This window comes from Portunus trituberculatus, chromosome 41 (genome assembly GCF_017591435.1).
Source record: "Portunus trituberculatus isolate SZX2019 chromosome 41, ASM1759143v1, whole genome shotgun sequence".
NCBI lineage: Eukaryota > Metazoa > Arthropoda > Malacostraca > Decapoda > Portunidae > Portunus > Portunus trituberculatus.
Window position 1 is genome coordinate 9,090,988 of NC_059295.1, and position 15,000 is coordinate 9,105,987.

The following is a 15,000-nucleotide window of genomic DNA, read 5'->3' on the forward strand; positions in this document are numbered from 1 at the left end:
CATAATGTGTAACTACAAATTCAGAGAGAGAGAGAGAGAGAGAGAGAGAGAGAGAGAGAGAGAGAGAGAGAGAGAGAGAGAACGTGTGCATATGGTGTTTGTTTGATTTTATGCATTTCTGAAGGTGCAGTTTGAATGGAGAGAGAGAGAGAGAGAGAGAGAGAGAGAGAGAGAGAGAGAGAGGAGTTGTTTGATTTATTACATACCGGTATTCTTGGGAATGCAGTAGTGATGTATCGGAGGTCAAATTTCGTGGCTCCGCGGAAGCGGAGGCGGAGGCGGAGGTCAGTATCTCAAAAAATGCGGATGCGGATGTAGTTGCGGAGGTTATGGAATAGTTTTTTGCGGAGGCGGAGGCGGAGGCGGAGGTTGTTGCCTACACCTCCGCGGAGGCGGAGGCGGAGGCGGAGGCGGAACAGATTTTTTTTTTTACCCATTTACAGTACCGGTACTGCGTCGACAATAAACTCCTGTTACTCCTTTCCCTCACTCAAATTTGGGTACAATAGGAGATAGTAATCAAGTTTTGGCAGTGTCAAATCTATAACTTAATAATTCGGATGCAGCAACCAATGAAAAGAGGAATCATACGTCTGGCAGTGTGCGAGATTAGCTGTGGGTGGGGTGCATGAGATGAGAGCCGTATACGCGTATGTTTCACGTTCAGACGCGGTCAGAGAGGCCATATGTGCGTACTGCGTACTACAGTTGCATGTTACTGTTACGCCGTAATGAAACAAACATCTTACTATATTTTGGGGTGCAACTGTGTGCCGAAAAATACAGGTACCGGTAAACATCCGCGCCTCCGCAGTTTTAAATTGCGGAGGCGGAGGCGGAGGCGGAGGTCTCATTTTCTGAAAATGCGGAGGCGGAGGCGGAGGCGGAGGTCTCATTATCTGAAAATGCGGAGGCGGAGGCGGAGGCGGAGGTTAATAAAACGCGGAGGATCCGCGGAGGCGGAGGCGGAGGCGGATATCCGATACATCACTAGAATGCAGTATGAGAGAGAGAGAGAGAGAGAGAGAGAGAGAGAGAGAGAGAGAGAGAGAGAGAGAGAGAGAGACATAAATGAGTAAGAATGATAAGAAAACGAAGACTTATTGTTATTTTCTTTTATAAAACCATATACGGCGGTGTGTGTGTGTGTGTGTGTGTGTGTGTGTGTGTGTGTTTGTCTGGCTGACTTGGGAATAGCTTTGTCTGCATGTCATATCCTCTGTTGACACAAGCAACAAGGAGCAAGGGCTGAGGAAACAAGTCATGGAGAGAGATAGACGTGTTAGCAAGAACTTTTTGGGGGCTGACTCTGTAAAAGGTAAATAAATGAAAGGAAACGTCCTCCACCGCCTCCCCTCCGCCAGTTAAGTTGTCAGTGTTGCCTAATGCTTGCAGTCTGGAGAGGATTAAATGATAGGAAGGATGACAGGAAATGATAATGTGTTGCAGAATATATGTACTTGTTTTGCATACACACACACACACACACAAAGAGAGAGAGAGAGAGAGAGAGAGAGAGAGAGAGAGAGAGAGAGAGAGAGAGAATGTGTTTGTGTGTGTAGGTGGGTATTAGTGTCACAATTACCACCTCCCCCAAAAAAAAATAAAGAAATAAGTAAATAGAAATAAAAAAAATAATTGATATTTTACTCCTTTGTTTCATTACTTTCTTTTTTCCAGTTTTTTTTTCATTTCGTGCATTTATATTTTATCATTTTACTGTAGTTTTTCTTCTTCCTTTTCTTCTTCTTCTTCTTCTTCTTCTTCTTCTTCTTATTATTATTATTATTATTATTATTATTATTATTATTATTATTATTATAATAATTATTATTATTGTTGTTGTTGTTGTTGCTGCTGCTGTTGCTGCTGCTGCTGCTGCTGCTGCTGCTGCTGCTGCTGCTTTGCTTTGCTTTGCTTTGTTTTTTATCTCGTATCATTCTTTGTTCATATAATTAAAAGGTGTGGAGAAGTGAGGGAGACAACAAGAGAGGAGAGAGAAAAAAAAAGCTGGCTGGGAGAAGGAAGACTGGCTGAGGGAGAGTGAAAGGGAGAGAAAAGTCGCGAGGAAAGAAGGGTGTTGTGACAGAAGTGAGAGATAGGCTGAGACATGAGAAAGAGACGAATGGAGTGTGGAGCTATATATATATATATATATATATATATATATATATATATATATATATATATATATATATATATATATATATATATATATATATATATATATATATATATATATATATATATATATATATATATATATATATATATATATATATATATATATATATATATATATATATATATATATATATATATATATATATATATATATATATATATATATATATATATATATATATATATATATATATATATATATATATACACACACACACACACACACACACATATATATATATATATATATATATATATATATATATATATATATATATATATATATATATATATATAGATAGATAGATAGATAGATAGATAGATAGATAGATAGATAGAGAAAGAGAGAGAGAGAGAGAGAGAGAGAGAGAGAGAGAGAGAGAGAGAGAGAGAGAGAGAGAGAGAGAGAGAGAGAGAGAGAGAGGCTAAAAATAGAAGAGAGGGAAGTCAAGGGATGAGACAGGACGGAAGGGATAGATAAGTTGGCTGACAGGCGAGAGGCAGAGTAGGAGGCTAGAGAAGGGTATCCTGTCGTGTCGTGTCGTGACTCGGGTATGACACACGCAGGTGGGTAGACCGTAGGGCAGGTAAGGCGTCATCCCTCATGCTGATACTTTCTCCTGGTGACGTTTGTGGGTCGCTGTGAGGGAGGGAGGCGTGGGCAAACTGGGAGCTAAATCAAGAGGGTGATTATGATTTTTTTTTCTATCGCATTTCCTTTCTCCCTTTTTACTCGCATTTGCATAAATAAGCGTGAGGAATGGGGGTAGATAAGGGAGATTTGAAGTGGTATCTTATTGTTTCTTTTCCATTTCTTTCCTCTGATTTAGAGAGAGGGAGAACGGACCGAAAAAGGAAAAGACGTGTGTTGTAGTGACACTTAGAAGAGAAGGAAGGAAGGAAGAAGGAAAAGAAGAAAAAGAGTAAAGTCTGCAGTGATATGCTGGGAAAGTTATTTTAAATCCTTTCTCCCTCTTTCCCCTCCTCCTTAATTTCGAAGAATGATAGGAGGAAGAAGGAAAGAGAATAGTATTTTCTTCTTCTTTCTCTTCATTTTATATCGAGATATAGGAAGAGATGAAGAGAAGGAAGAAGCAACGTCTGTGCTAGTGATGCCTGCTGAGAGAGAGAGAGAGAGAGAGAGAGAGAGAGAGAGAGAGAGAGAGAGAGAGAGAGAGAGAGTCTGACAGGTATATTTGCAGAAAGGTGGGAGGGAGAGGGGGAAGGAGGCCCAAAGTGATATCTGCTAATACGAAGAAAGTGCTAGTGAAGGCGATGAGAGAAACGTGTGCTGACGGTGCTGACGGCGGTGACGTGGCTGGGGCTGGCTGGTGTATTGGGCCAGGGAAGGCGGCGAGTCATCAAGGCGGGGAGGGAGGCGGCGAGCAGCTTCCTTGCCAGTTTTCTCCTCCTGCAGTAGCACCTCCTGGGGGAATGGGGTGGCTGGGAGTGAAAGGGGACAGTGCTCCTCACCTTTTTTGGTCTAGTGGTTCGTGGCCTTGTCTGTGTGTGTGTGTGTGTGTGTGTGTGTGTGTGTGTGTGTGTGTGTGTGTGTGTGGCGGGCGCTTGTGTTACAGGGAACCTGTAAAAAGGAATTTCTCGAACTCACCAGGAATTTATCGCAAAAATATTTCCATAATTGTATTTCCGTTATTTTTTATTTTTATTTACGTAGTACCAAAGACCAGGTTAGGTTTAATCTACTTAAGCTACTGTAGATTGATTTTATTTTACCAACCATATATCCTTGAAAATTAGTAATAAACAAATATACTAAGGAGCTTTAAGATTTTAACAGTTCAACAAGTTTTAATCACAAAAAAATAAAGTGTTACAAAGCTGTCTAGATTGTAGCATAGCTGAATTAAGCCTGCATGCAGCAACCAAAGCAGACCAACCCTAATACAGCTTTTAACCAGTGAAAAAGAAACAGTAACAGATATATAATTAGTGGAATCCTTAATTATGCACACTCAAAGATAGATAGATAGATAGAGAGAGAGAGAGAGAGAGAGAGAGAGAGAGAGAGAGAGAGAGAGAGAGCGACACACACACACACACACACACACACACACACACACACACACACACACACACACACACACACACACACACACACACACACACACACACTAACAAATATAGAACATACCGGCCAAAACGAGAACAGAACCACAAAAACACGGAAAAAACACAAGATTAATTTGAAAAACAAGATTATCACAAGTTTTTGTTGAAGTGGTTTAGTGGACATGACGAAGAGGAGAGTAAATTGAGACGAGAGGGTGGGGAGGAGAGGGGGAGAGATAGGAAGAGGGAATGTGTGGGGGCTGGTGAAGGGGGGAGGGGATGGAGGGTGAAGCATGAGAAGGCAGCAATGTGGCAGGAAAGAAAGTGAGAGGAGGAGAATTATTGGGGGGGGGGGGGATGAGAATATGAGTGAAAGTGATGGCAAGAATGAGGAAGTATTGTTTTTATTATTGTGGCGCCCCAGAGAGAGAGAGAGAGAGAGAGAGAGAGAGAGAGAGAGAGAGAGAGAGAGAGAGAGAGAGAGAGAGAGAGAGAGAGAGAGAGAGAGAGAGAGAGAGAGAGAGAGAGAGAGAGAGAGAGAGAGATGTGATGGAACGAGAACAAAAGAAAATTAGACGAAATTCTCAAAATGCGTCGTTGCAGTGAAAGCGTATCTCGGTTTTTTTTTCTTTTTTATTGCAGTGTTTTCTTTTACTTTCATTTATTTGCTTGAATGACCAGGAACCCGAATACACCTGCACACATTCTCCCCTCCTCTCTCTTCTCTCTCTCTCTCTCTCTCTCTCTCTCTCTCTCTCTCTCTCTCTCTCTCTCTCTCTCTCTCTCTCTCTCTCTCTCTCTCTCTCTCTCTCTCTCTCTCTCTCTCTCTCTCTCGTCGTCAGAATCGAGATAAAAATAAATAGCTGGCATACCTCCTCCTCCTCCTCCTCCTCCTCCTCCTCCTCCTCCTCCTCCTCCTCGTCCTCCTCCTCTTCCTCCTCATTGTGTTCCTAGCCTTATTCTGTTTTTGTTGTTGTTGTGTCTGTTGTTTTTTTATTATTATCATCATCATCATCCTTTAATTTAATCTCTTTATGACTTTGATGATGCTGAAAAGGTTTGAGAGTTTTAGTGTCAACAGATCTTAAACCAAGGAAACATTGCAGCGAAATCATAAAAATTTCGGTTGGTTAATAGATTTATGATCTTTCACTTCAGATCTAAGAGAAAATAATCCTGATCTTGTATAACTCACATTCGCCCTCATCTTGAATATAATGTATTTTTTTCACCTTATTATAAAAAAAAAAAAATATGGAGAGTTTAGATAAAATACAAAGTAGAGTAACAAAGAATATTCTAAGGTTTCCCAATAAACCCTTCGAGGAACGCCTCAGAGAACTAAATTTATTTTCGATCAAAACACCGATTAAGAAGGCACCTGATGTAATAAGGATTTCACAAATATAAGTCATGAACTCTACCTAACTTTCAACCAAACAGATGCTGCAGGAAACAATGTCTTCAAACTATAAGATGAGCGATTAGAAAAAAAAAAATGAAACCAAACATTTTTCTTAAATCACAATAATTATATGGAATCGTCATCTATCAAGCGTCATTGACTTGGGTACTGTGGATTGATTTACAATCCGTCTTGACAGGTATCCAGAAAATGTTTCCCAGTTGTCTTTGTTCATGTCTGAATAACAAACACGTTCACTTAATGCCATTTGTTATATGATGGAAGTATATTTCATTAAGGAAGAAGAGAACTACTTACAACAAAGAAAATCGATCGGATCAAGTAGAACTTAGTGATGGCCAGGTTCCTCGGCGACTCACTGCTGACCCTGTTATAGGAATAGGAAAAGGAAGCAAGTCCTTGCAGAGCAAGTCACCCATCACTATAGTCGTCTACTAAACATGTATCCCATTAATGAAATTTAAGGCAAAGGAAGCGCCTTATCAGATGACACAAATATTTGAATTGTATGTTGATTATTTGTGGCAATAGACATCATCTCTCTCTTACATACCTTTACGATGTATTACTTACCAATTCCTCTTTTCGGTAAACTACAGTCGGACCGATGATTGGGGTGGTGTGTGGGGAGGAACCTTTCAATGTGGTATCCTATCTCTCCCACTAATAGTTTGAGTTGCATACTTACCCAAACAGCCTATAGTAAGATCCGTTGGGTCTGTTGCTATTTGGACTTCTTTTGTAATCCTCCTCCTCCTCCTCCTCCTCCTCCTCCTCCTCCTCCTCCTCCTCCTCCTCCTCCTGTCCAATAACTAAAAAAAAAAGTTTCTCGTGAGATTGATGAACGATGATCAGTAGAGTCTGTGGTAGGGTTATGAAGAAAACGTCATTAAAAAAGAAAGAAGAAAACTGGCAATAATGAGTAATTGAGTTGTAAGTGTCGAGTTGATAGGAAATAAATTGGTTGTCAAAAAGAATAGAAAGTTACTGGAGTAGACGTTGTAATTGGGTTCGTGTAGCTTTCCATGTATGTTCTAATGTTGTAATTGGCACAGATCAGTAAGTGACGGTGAAAAGTAAAGACTAAGGCTCACCCACACCTTCCCACCTAAAGAAAAATAAATGGATAAATTAAAACTGGATATCTTATAACTAATACTATTATGAAACTGTCTTTTGAATTTCACCTCCTCTCCCTTTGCACGTGGGATAGAAGTTCGTATTCAGAAACGCTTTGCTATCTTACAATTTTCAAAGGTCACAGGGATGATGAGTCGAGTGTTCAAGTGTGTAAATAATGTAGAAATCTTGTTAGTCTGCCACTGAATAAAATATCACTTAGTAACCGTTGTGACTTTAACTAGAACATTTTGAAAGTAGTGAAGGTGTGCCACAGAAGTGTTTCAGAATATGGTACGTTAGAACATTATCCCTAAACATTATTCTACCTTTTTATTTATTCTTTTATTTATTTATTATTTTTACATTTACATCATTTGCAGTGAACGCTAATAACAATTTACGAGGTATTTTCATGATTGCACTTCAACTTTTTAACAAGAATTTTACATCAATCAGTATAAAAAGAAACAGAAAACCCCGAAGACTCATCTCTGTGGTCTTTGAAAGCGAATCTCAACAAGAAGAAAACGTAGAACTGCAAAACCACTTATCATTTGTAAACTTAACGTGGAATGATTGGCGAAAAAGCGTTTTAGTAGTGCATTGCAAATCTCGAAAACCATAACAGAGAGTGAAAGTCGTGAAGTGAAAGTAGCGGCGCATGTCTGACTGAAGGTGAAATTAGTGAGTCGTTGTGGGACCATTTAGCTCCAGTCAGGTATCACGGGCGGCACTCACCTTAACCTTGGTGATGGAGAGAGAGAGAGAGAGAGAGAGAGAGAGAGAGAGAGAGAGAGAGATTTATGATCTAATTGTAAGTGTATTTGTATGTACAGGTATAAGATAAGGACACTTCCGTTGAAAAAAAATATTATAAGAAAAATTTTAACTAGCTAAATTTCTGAATTGTGCCCTATCAGAAAGTGTCATGTGTACTGAGAGAGAGAGAGAGAGAGAGAGAGAGAGAGAGAGAGAGAGAGAGAGAGAGAGAGAGAGAGAGAGAGAGAGAGATGTACTTACAAATTTGGTTCAGTAATTTTGCACATTTTAATTTTTTTTGATCGACAGGTACATATAAAGCAAAGAGTGATAAGCCGAGGCTGCAAGAAGGACTGAACACTGAATAGTAAAAGTATAACACACTGGACTGACTGGCTGACTCATACCACGTGCAGTGAGAACAGAACTGCCAACATCCTCATAAAAACAATAGCTACTTGACAATATTAATTACTAAGAGAGAGAGAGAGAGAGAGAGAGAGAGAGAATACTAGATTTGGAATATTTGTCTTTTTAATATAGCGTTTCTGAACCCACACACTGCATCATCAGGCTTAATTAGAATCAGATCAAATAACCCCATTACTCTATAACGATTGGCATTATAAGGTGCTCGTAAATAAAAGAGTTCATTAGTTTTATTTATTTATTTATCTATCTTTATTCGTTAGTTTGTTTTTAATGTTGCTGGGAAATCAGCAAGTGTCGGTAAAAAAAAAGTGGCAGGAGCGCTGAGAGGCAGGTTTATTCGCTACTTTTCTATACAAGTGCTACGTGTATTACAAAGCCAGTACCATTAGCAATAGAAGACGCCCCAAACTGTCAAGTTTTCAATGTTCGCTGGCTGGTTTGATTCAGGAGATGGTCTGCATTATCTCGCGGTACAGAGTAATCGCTTCGAATATTAGAATGTCCTTATTGATTTACCATGTTTTTACTTTATCCACAATTTTTTCTGTTGTTATTTTATTAAGATATTTCTTTAGCGTTACTTGAATTTATGACTATAACATCATTTTATATAGAGAAAAATATAGTCGCCTGGTGTATCAAGCTCTTTTATGTTTAGAGACTAATAAAGCCAAAGCCTTAACACACTTTTCACTTCGCCTCTGCAGAAGTTAATGCCTCACAATGAAAGTGCAGAGCAATTTTTGTTCAGTTTTCTTCTTTATAAGGAAAAAGAAAATTTGCCGCCGAAACTAAAATAGGTCGTGTGTTGCAGTGCTTTCATCACCGTGTTCCTAAGCTGTGTCTTGTCATAGCTTGAACATGGTAACATGGTATACCGTTAGACTAAAACACAATTCTTAAGGATGTCCACTGTCCATAAGGTAACATCGTTAGGTCTCTATGATGCCGGAAATGTCTCCGTAGAAGAACAGTTTGTTAATGTTTGGTTGGCAATAGACAATCTCATTATCAAATTTTGATTTCTAAGTTATGAGAATAAACTAATTTACGGGCCATCATATGTTCATGGTTTCCTGTAGTCTATTTCGTAGCCTAGAAGAAAACAAATATACTGACTTCTAGTTATCAATTGAAGAACGAAGTAATTTTTTTGTCTCAGAAACAGATTGTACAAAAAAAACACAACACATGTATATACATGTATATAACCTTGATTCTACTATTAATGGGTTTATATCGCAGATATTTGTTTATAAATATTTTAGCTATTTTAATGTCTAGGTATTCGACAGTACAATATCCAAAAATATACGATATGCAGTAAACCAACTTTTCTGTGAAATATTACGATATCTGGTGAAATTAGCAACAGCAGCTGGAGTTTGGCTTCTGTCTTGTTATAGGATCATCGTTCATCCTCATGACAACCCCCTGAGTTATCCCACAGTGTGTTACTAACTCACTAACTAGGCAAATTACTTACTAGTTGGGTAACTATGTTATTAGATAACTTAAAAAATCTATCTATCTATCTATCTATCTATCTATCTATCTGTCTGTATATCTACCTACCTATCTATCTATCACTTTTTCTTTCTTTCTTTCTTTCTTTCTTTCTTTCTTTCTTTCTTTCTTTCTTTCTTTCTATCTATCTATCTATCTATCTATCTATCTATCTATCTATCTATCTATCTATCTATCTATCTAGCTAGCTAGCTAGCTAGCTAGCTAGCTAGCTAGCTAGTTATCTAGCTATCTACCTATCTACCTAGCTAGCTAGCCTACCTACCTACCTACCTACCTACCTACCTACCTACCTACCTACCTACCACCTACTTACCTCTCTCTCTCTCTCTCTCTCTCTCTCTCTCTCTCTCTCTCTCTCTCTCTCTCTCTCTCTCTCTCTCTCTCTCTCTCTCTCTCTCTCTCTCTCTCTCTCTCTCTCTCTCTCTCTCTCTCTCTCTCTCTCTCTCTCTCTCTCTTTCTTTCTTTCTTTCTTTCTTTCTATCAATCTATATTTATCTATCTATATTTATCTATCTATCTATCTATCTATTTATCTATCTATCTTTTTATGAGTCTATCTACCTGCTTACCTACCTACCTGTCTATCTTTTTTTTATTTATATGTTTATCTATCTCTACCCATCTATCTATGTCTCACTCTCTGTAGACTATATATAAGTATATATATATATATAGATATATATATATATATATATATATATATATATATATATAGATAGATAGATATATATATATATATATATATATATATATATATATATATATATATATATATATATATATATATATATATATATATATATATATATATATATATATATATATATATATATATATTATCCAACTTTTTTTAATCTAAAAAGGGAAAGACTGCCCAAGGGAAGAAAAAAAAATAAAATAGGCCCATTGAGATGCCAGTCCCCGAACAGGGTCGATAGAGTTAGTCAAAGGAATTGGATATATGTCATGAAACTTTCCTCTTAAATGAGTTCATGTCATAGATAGATGGAAATATAGAAACAGGCAGGGAGTTCCAGAGCTTACCAGAGAAAGGATGAATGATTGAGAGAACAGATTGATTGACTCTTATATTAGAAAGGTAGACAGAATAGGCGTGAAAGAGAGAGAAGAAACTCTTGTGTAGCGATGCCGCGGAAGGAGAGCAGGCATGCAGTTAGCAAGAGATATATACTATATTAATCAGAAGAGCAGTTGGCATGGAAATAACGGTAGAAGATAGCAAGGGATGCAACACTGCGACGGTGAGAAAGGCTGAAGACAGTCAGTCAAAGAATAAGACAAAATATTTTTGATTCCACCTTATCGCAGATAGGAATATGAGAGGAACATCTCATACATATGAAGAATACATACATGGGCGGATTAGGCGGAGAGGGGAAATTGGCGGAGACGTCTCAGAATAACCAATCTGTTTTAGCTAGAGTTGATAGATGAAGCAGTTGAGTTTTTAAGACATTGAACACTACTAAGTTTTCTCTGCCCCAATCAGAAATCTTAGAAGGATCAGAAGTCATGCGTATTGTGGTGTCCCTGTGCGATCTGTTGACTTCCTGAAGGGTTGGTCGTCTCTAAAAAGACGTGGAAAGATGTAGAGTGGTATCATCAGCGTAGGAGTGGATAGGGCAAGAAGTTTGGTTAAGAAGATCATTAATGAATAATAGAAAGAAAGTGGATGATATTACAGAGCCTTGAGGAACACCACTCTTAATAGATTTAGAAGAACAGAGGCCGTCTATCACTGCAGCAATAGAACGGTGGGAAAGAAAGCTTGAGATAAAGTTGCAGAGAGAAGGATAGAAACCGTAGGAAGGTAATTTTGAACTCAAAGCTTTGTGCCAGACTCTATCAAAAGCTTTTGATATGTCTAACACAACAGCAAAAGTTTCACCGAAATCTCTAAATAAGGATCTATAAACCTATCAATCTATATCTATTTATCTATGTATCTATCTATATACTTAAATGTTTATCTATCTACCTATTTATCCATCTATCTATATCTATTTATTTATTTATTTATTTATTTATTTGTTTGTTTTTTTATCTATCTATCTATCTATCTATCTAGTTAGTATATGTCTAACTAACAAAGAACTAACAAAACAAAACAAAAGGAAACAGGCATACTGAACACAATAAAACTCAACAGTATTCATTAGAAAGGTGTTAATTCTCAACATTTCCCAAGAATACAGTTTGTTGTTACTTCACTGTTAATTAGTACCTGTTTTGACCTGCATCCTACGGGTCACCTACCACACACGCATATCTCACATCCCCCCCCCCCCACACACACACTCGCCCCAAACTCTTCTTACTGTAGTCGTCTCTCACACCTGCCTTCAGACCTGCCCACCTGTTAATTCTTCCCTTACAAGCTTAGCGTTCTCTCTCTCTCTCTCTCTCTCTCTCTCTCTCTCTCTCTCTCTCTCTCTCTCTCTCTCTCTCTCTCTAATGTACCCAGATAATAATATACCATTCTAATGGGTCAGTAATGGAGTGTTATCATATGTTTTACTTTCCAATGTTGCTTGCTGGTGGCGGTGGTGGTGGTGTGGTGGTGGTGGTGGTGGTGGTGGTGCTATTATTAAGGCAAGGCAGCTATTTATATTATATTGTTATTCCTTCTCCCCGCCACGCCACTTGCATAAGTTGTGTGCAATACTTCCATTGTGCTGGTGGTGGTGGTGGTGGAAGTAGTAACTGCTGTTGTTTGTGGTGATGGTGGTGGTGGTAGTGATGGTGGTGGTTTCGTTGTCGTAAATATAGTAGTTGGAGAAATAATCATACAACCACAAAAACAATAGCAAGAACAATATCAGCAAGAACTGTTGCTACTATTACTACCACCAACACTACTACCACTACTGCTACCATTGTACCATTACACTAAGCTAAGCATAATTGGCGTGCATCACTGTAAACAGCCACCATGTGAAACAGACAGCACGTACCTGGCAACTCGTTCATAACCTCACAAGACATACACAACCAGCAGCGCCTTACCTGTCTAGCGGTGTGAAACTAATTAGATCACCAGCACCCCACAACTTCCTTACCGTAATGGAATCAATAACTGAAGACCAAAATAACACGTACCTACCTCTCTTTTACTGCCCCATTAAACTAACATGCTATTAAAGTAAATTAAGGTGAGTCGCAGGTACGTGAGTCTTTGTAGTGAAGGGATCTTTAATTACCTGCAATGTGTACCTTACCTGAAGCCACACTCCCACGCCCGTACCTGCCAGGGGTGCACGTAAGAAACTGCACTTGATTGATTCGGTGCAGTGGGGCGTGGTGGGATGAATGGGAGGGAGTGAGCAGTGATGGGGAGTGAATGACTGGTGGAACGGGCAGGTGAAGGGTGATGAAGGCGGCGGCAGATGTTCGAGAATGTACTAGCACAGGTGGAGGTGACGGTGTGGTGCACTGGAGGAGAAGTAAGAAGGTAACAGGTGTTTAAATAAGCACAATACTGACTCAGGTGGAGGAAATAGTGTGTTGCATTGTGTACGGTATGTGGAGGATTAGAAAGGTGCCTGGTGTTAAGGAAGCACAGAGCCGACATAAAGCTTCTTCTATTTACAGGGATGCGTATATCATATTTCTGATCTGGCCGCGTCCCCTATTCTGTTTGCTATATTGTGGTTGATTCCCGGTAATCTGAGGGGGTTTAGATCCATGGGATGGGTGGGTTACAGCAGACGACACGATGCTCGGAGAGAAAGTGTCAGGAAAAAAAGTAACGTAAAAAAATAAACAAGTGTTCTTAGGAAAAAAATATCATGAATAAAAGTGACAATAGTGATTTCATTTAGGAAAAAGTAACTGGTTATGTTATGTTATGTTATATTGTGTTGTGTTGTGTTGTGTTTTGTTATGTTGTGTTATGTTATGTTATGTTGTGTTGTGTTGTGTTGTGTTGTGTTGTGTTATGTTCTGTTGTGTTGTGTTATGTTGTGTTGTGTTATGTTGTGTTGTGTTGTGTTGTGTTGTGTTGTGTTGTGTTGTGTTGTGTTGTGTTGTGTTGTGTTGTGTTGTGTTGTGTTGTGTTGTGTTGTTGTATTGTGTTGTTATGTTGTGTCGTATTGTGTTGTGTTGTATTGTGTTGTATTGTGTTATGTTATGTTATGTTGTGTTGTGTTATATTATATTATATTATGTTGTGTTATGTTATGTTATGTTGTGTTGTGTTGTGTTGTGTTATATTGTGTTGTGTTGTGTTGTGTTGTGTTGTGTTGTGTTGTGTTGTGTTGTGTTGTATTGTGTTGTATTGTGTTGTGTTGTGTTGTGTTGTGTTGTGTTATGTTGTGTTTTGTTATGTTATCACTATTGAACTATTACAATCCAGATGACGTCTTGGAAATTATGAATATAGTTTACTGTAAATTATTAATTTACTTTAATTAGTAATAGTAAAATTATGAATATAATTTACTGTAAAATTCACTCCTATTCTCTCCACCTCTCTAATGCAAGAGTTAACCAGTACTCTCAGTCATCTATATCTTTCTCTGGTAAACTATGGAACTTCCTACCTGCTTTTATATTTCTATTTTCCTTTGACTTGACCTCATTTAAGAGGGAGGTTTCAAGATATTTATCCCTTTCTTTTACCCAACTCTCTCTGACCAGCTGTGGGACTGGCATTTTAAGTGAGCCTTTGTTTTTTTTTTTTTTTCAAACTCTTCTTGTTGCCCTTGGCCAGCTTTCCCCTCTTACATAATGGGAAAGATGGAATTGTATGAAATTGGTATATTTCTTTTACCCATAATTTTATCAGACACGCTAAGTAACTCTCTGATTTTGAAGAAAGAACACATAAAGCATTCTAATATCATATAATTCAAATTGCTGATAAGAAAACAAAAAGGCCACAGGATTGACAGGACTAAAGATTATGTTGGAGAGAGAGAGAGAGAGAGAGAGAGAGAGAGAGAGAGAGAGAGAGAGAGAGAGAGAGAGAGAGAGAGAGAGAGAGAACATTTATTAATAGCCATATATGAATACATATGATAGTAAAATTTGTGGATGGTAAGGCCAGTCTTTATAAAGCCTTGGCTTTTCAGGCAAAAAAATAAAATATCACATGATTATCATTAAATAAATCTAAAATAAGATACATATATATGAAAGACAAAAATAAAGTAAATAAAATAAATTACATTATCACATGATTGTCATTCAAACAGAATTCTAAAAATAGAAAGAAAATTTATTCATATAAAATAATCAGTTTGACATAAATCATTGCTGAATATATATATATATATATATATATATATATATATATATATATATATATATATATATATATATATATATATATATATCGTTGGCAGAGAGTAACACAGAAAAAGTGACCGAGACGAGGAGCAAGACAGTATCATATTTTCATAGTTAATATAATTAGTTCAGGTTGTAGATGGTGACTGGTCTTCCAAGTCTCCATG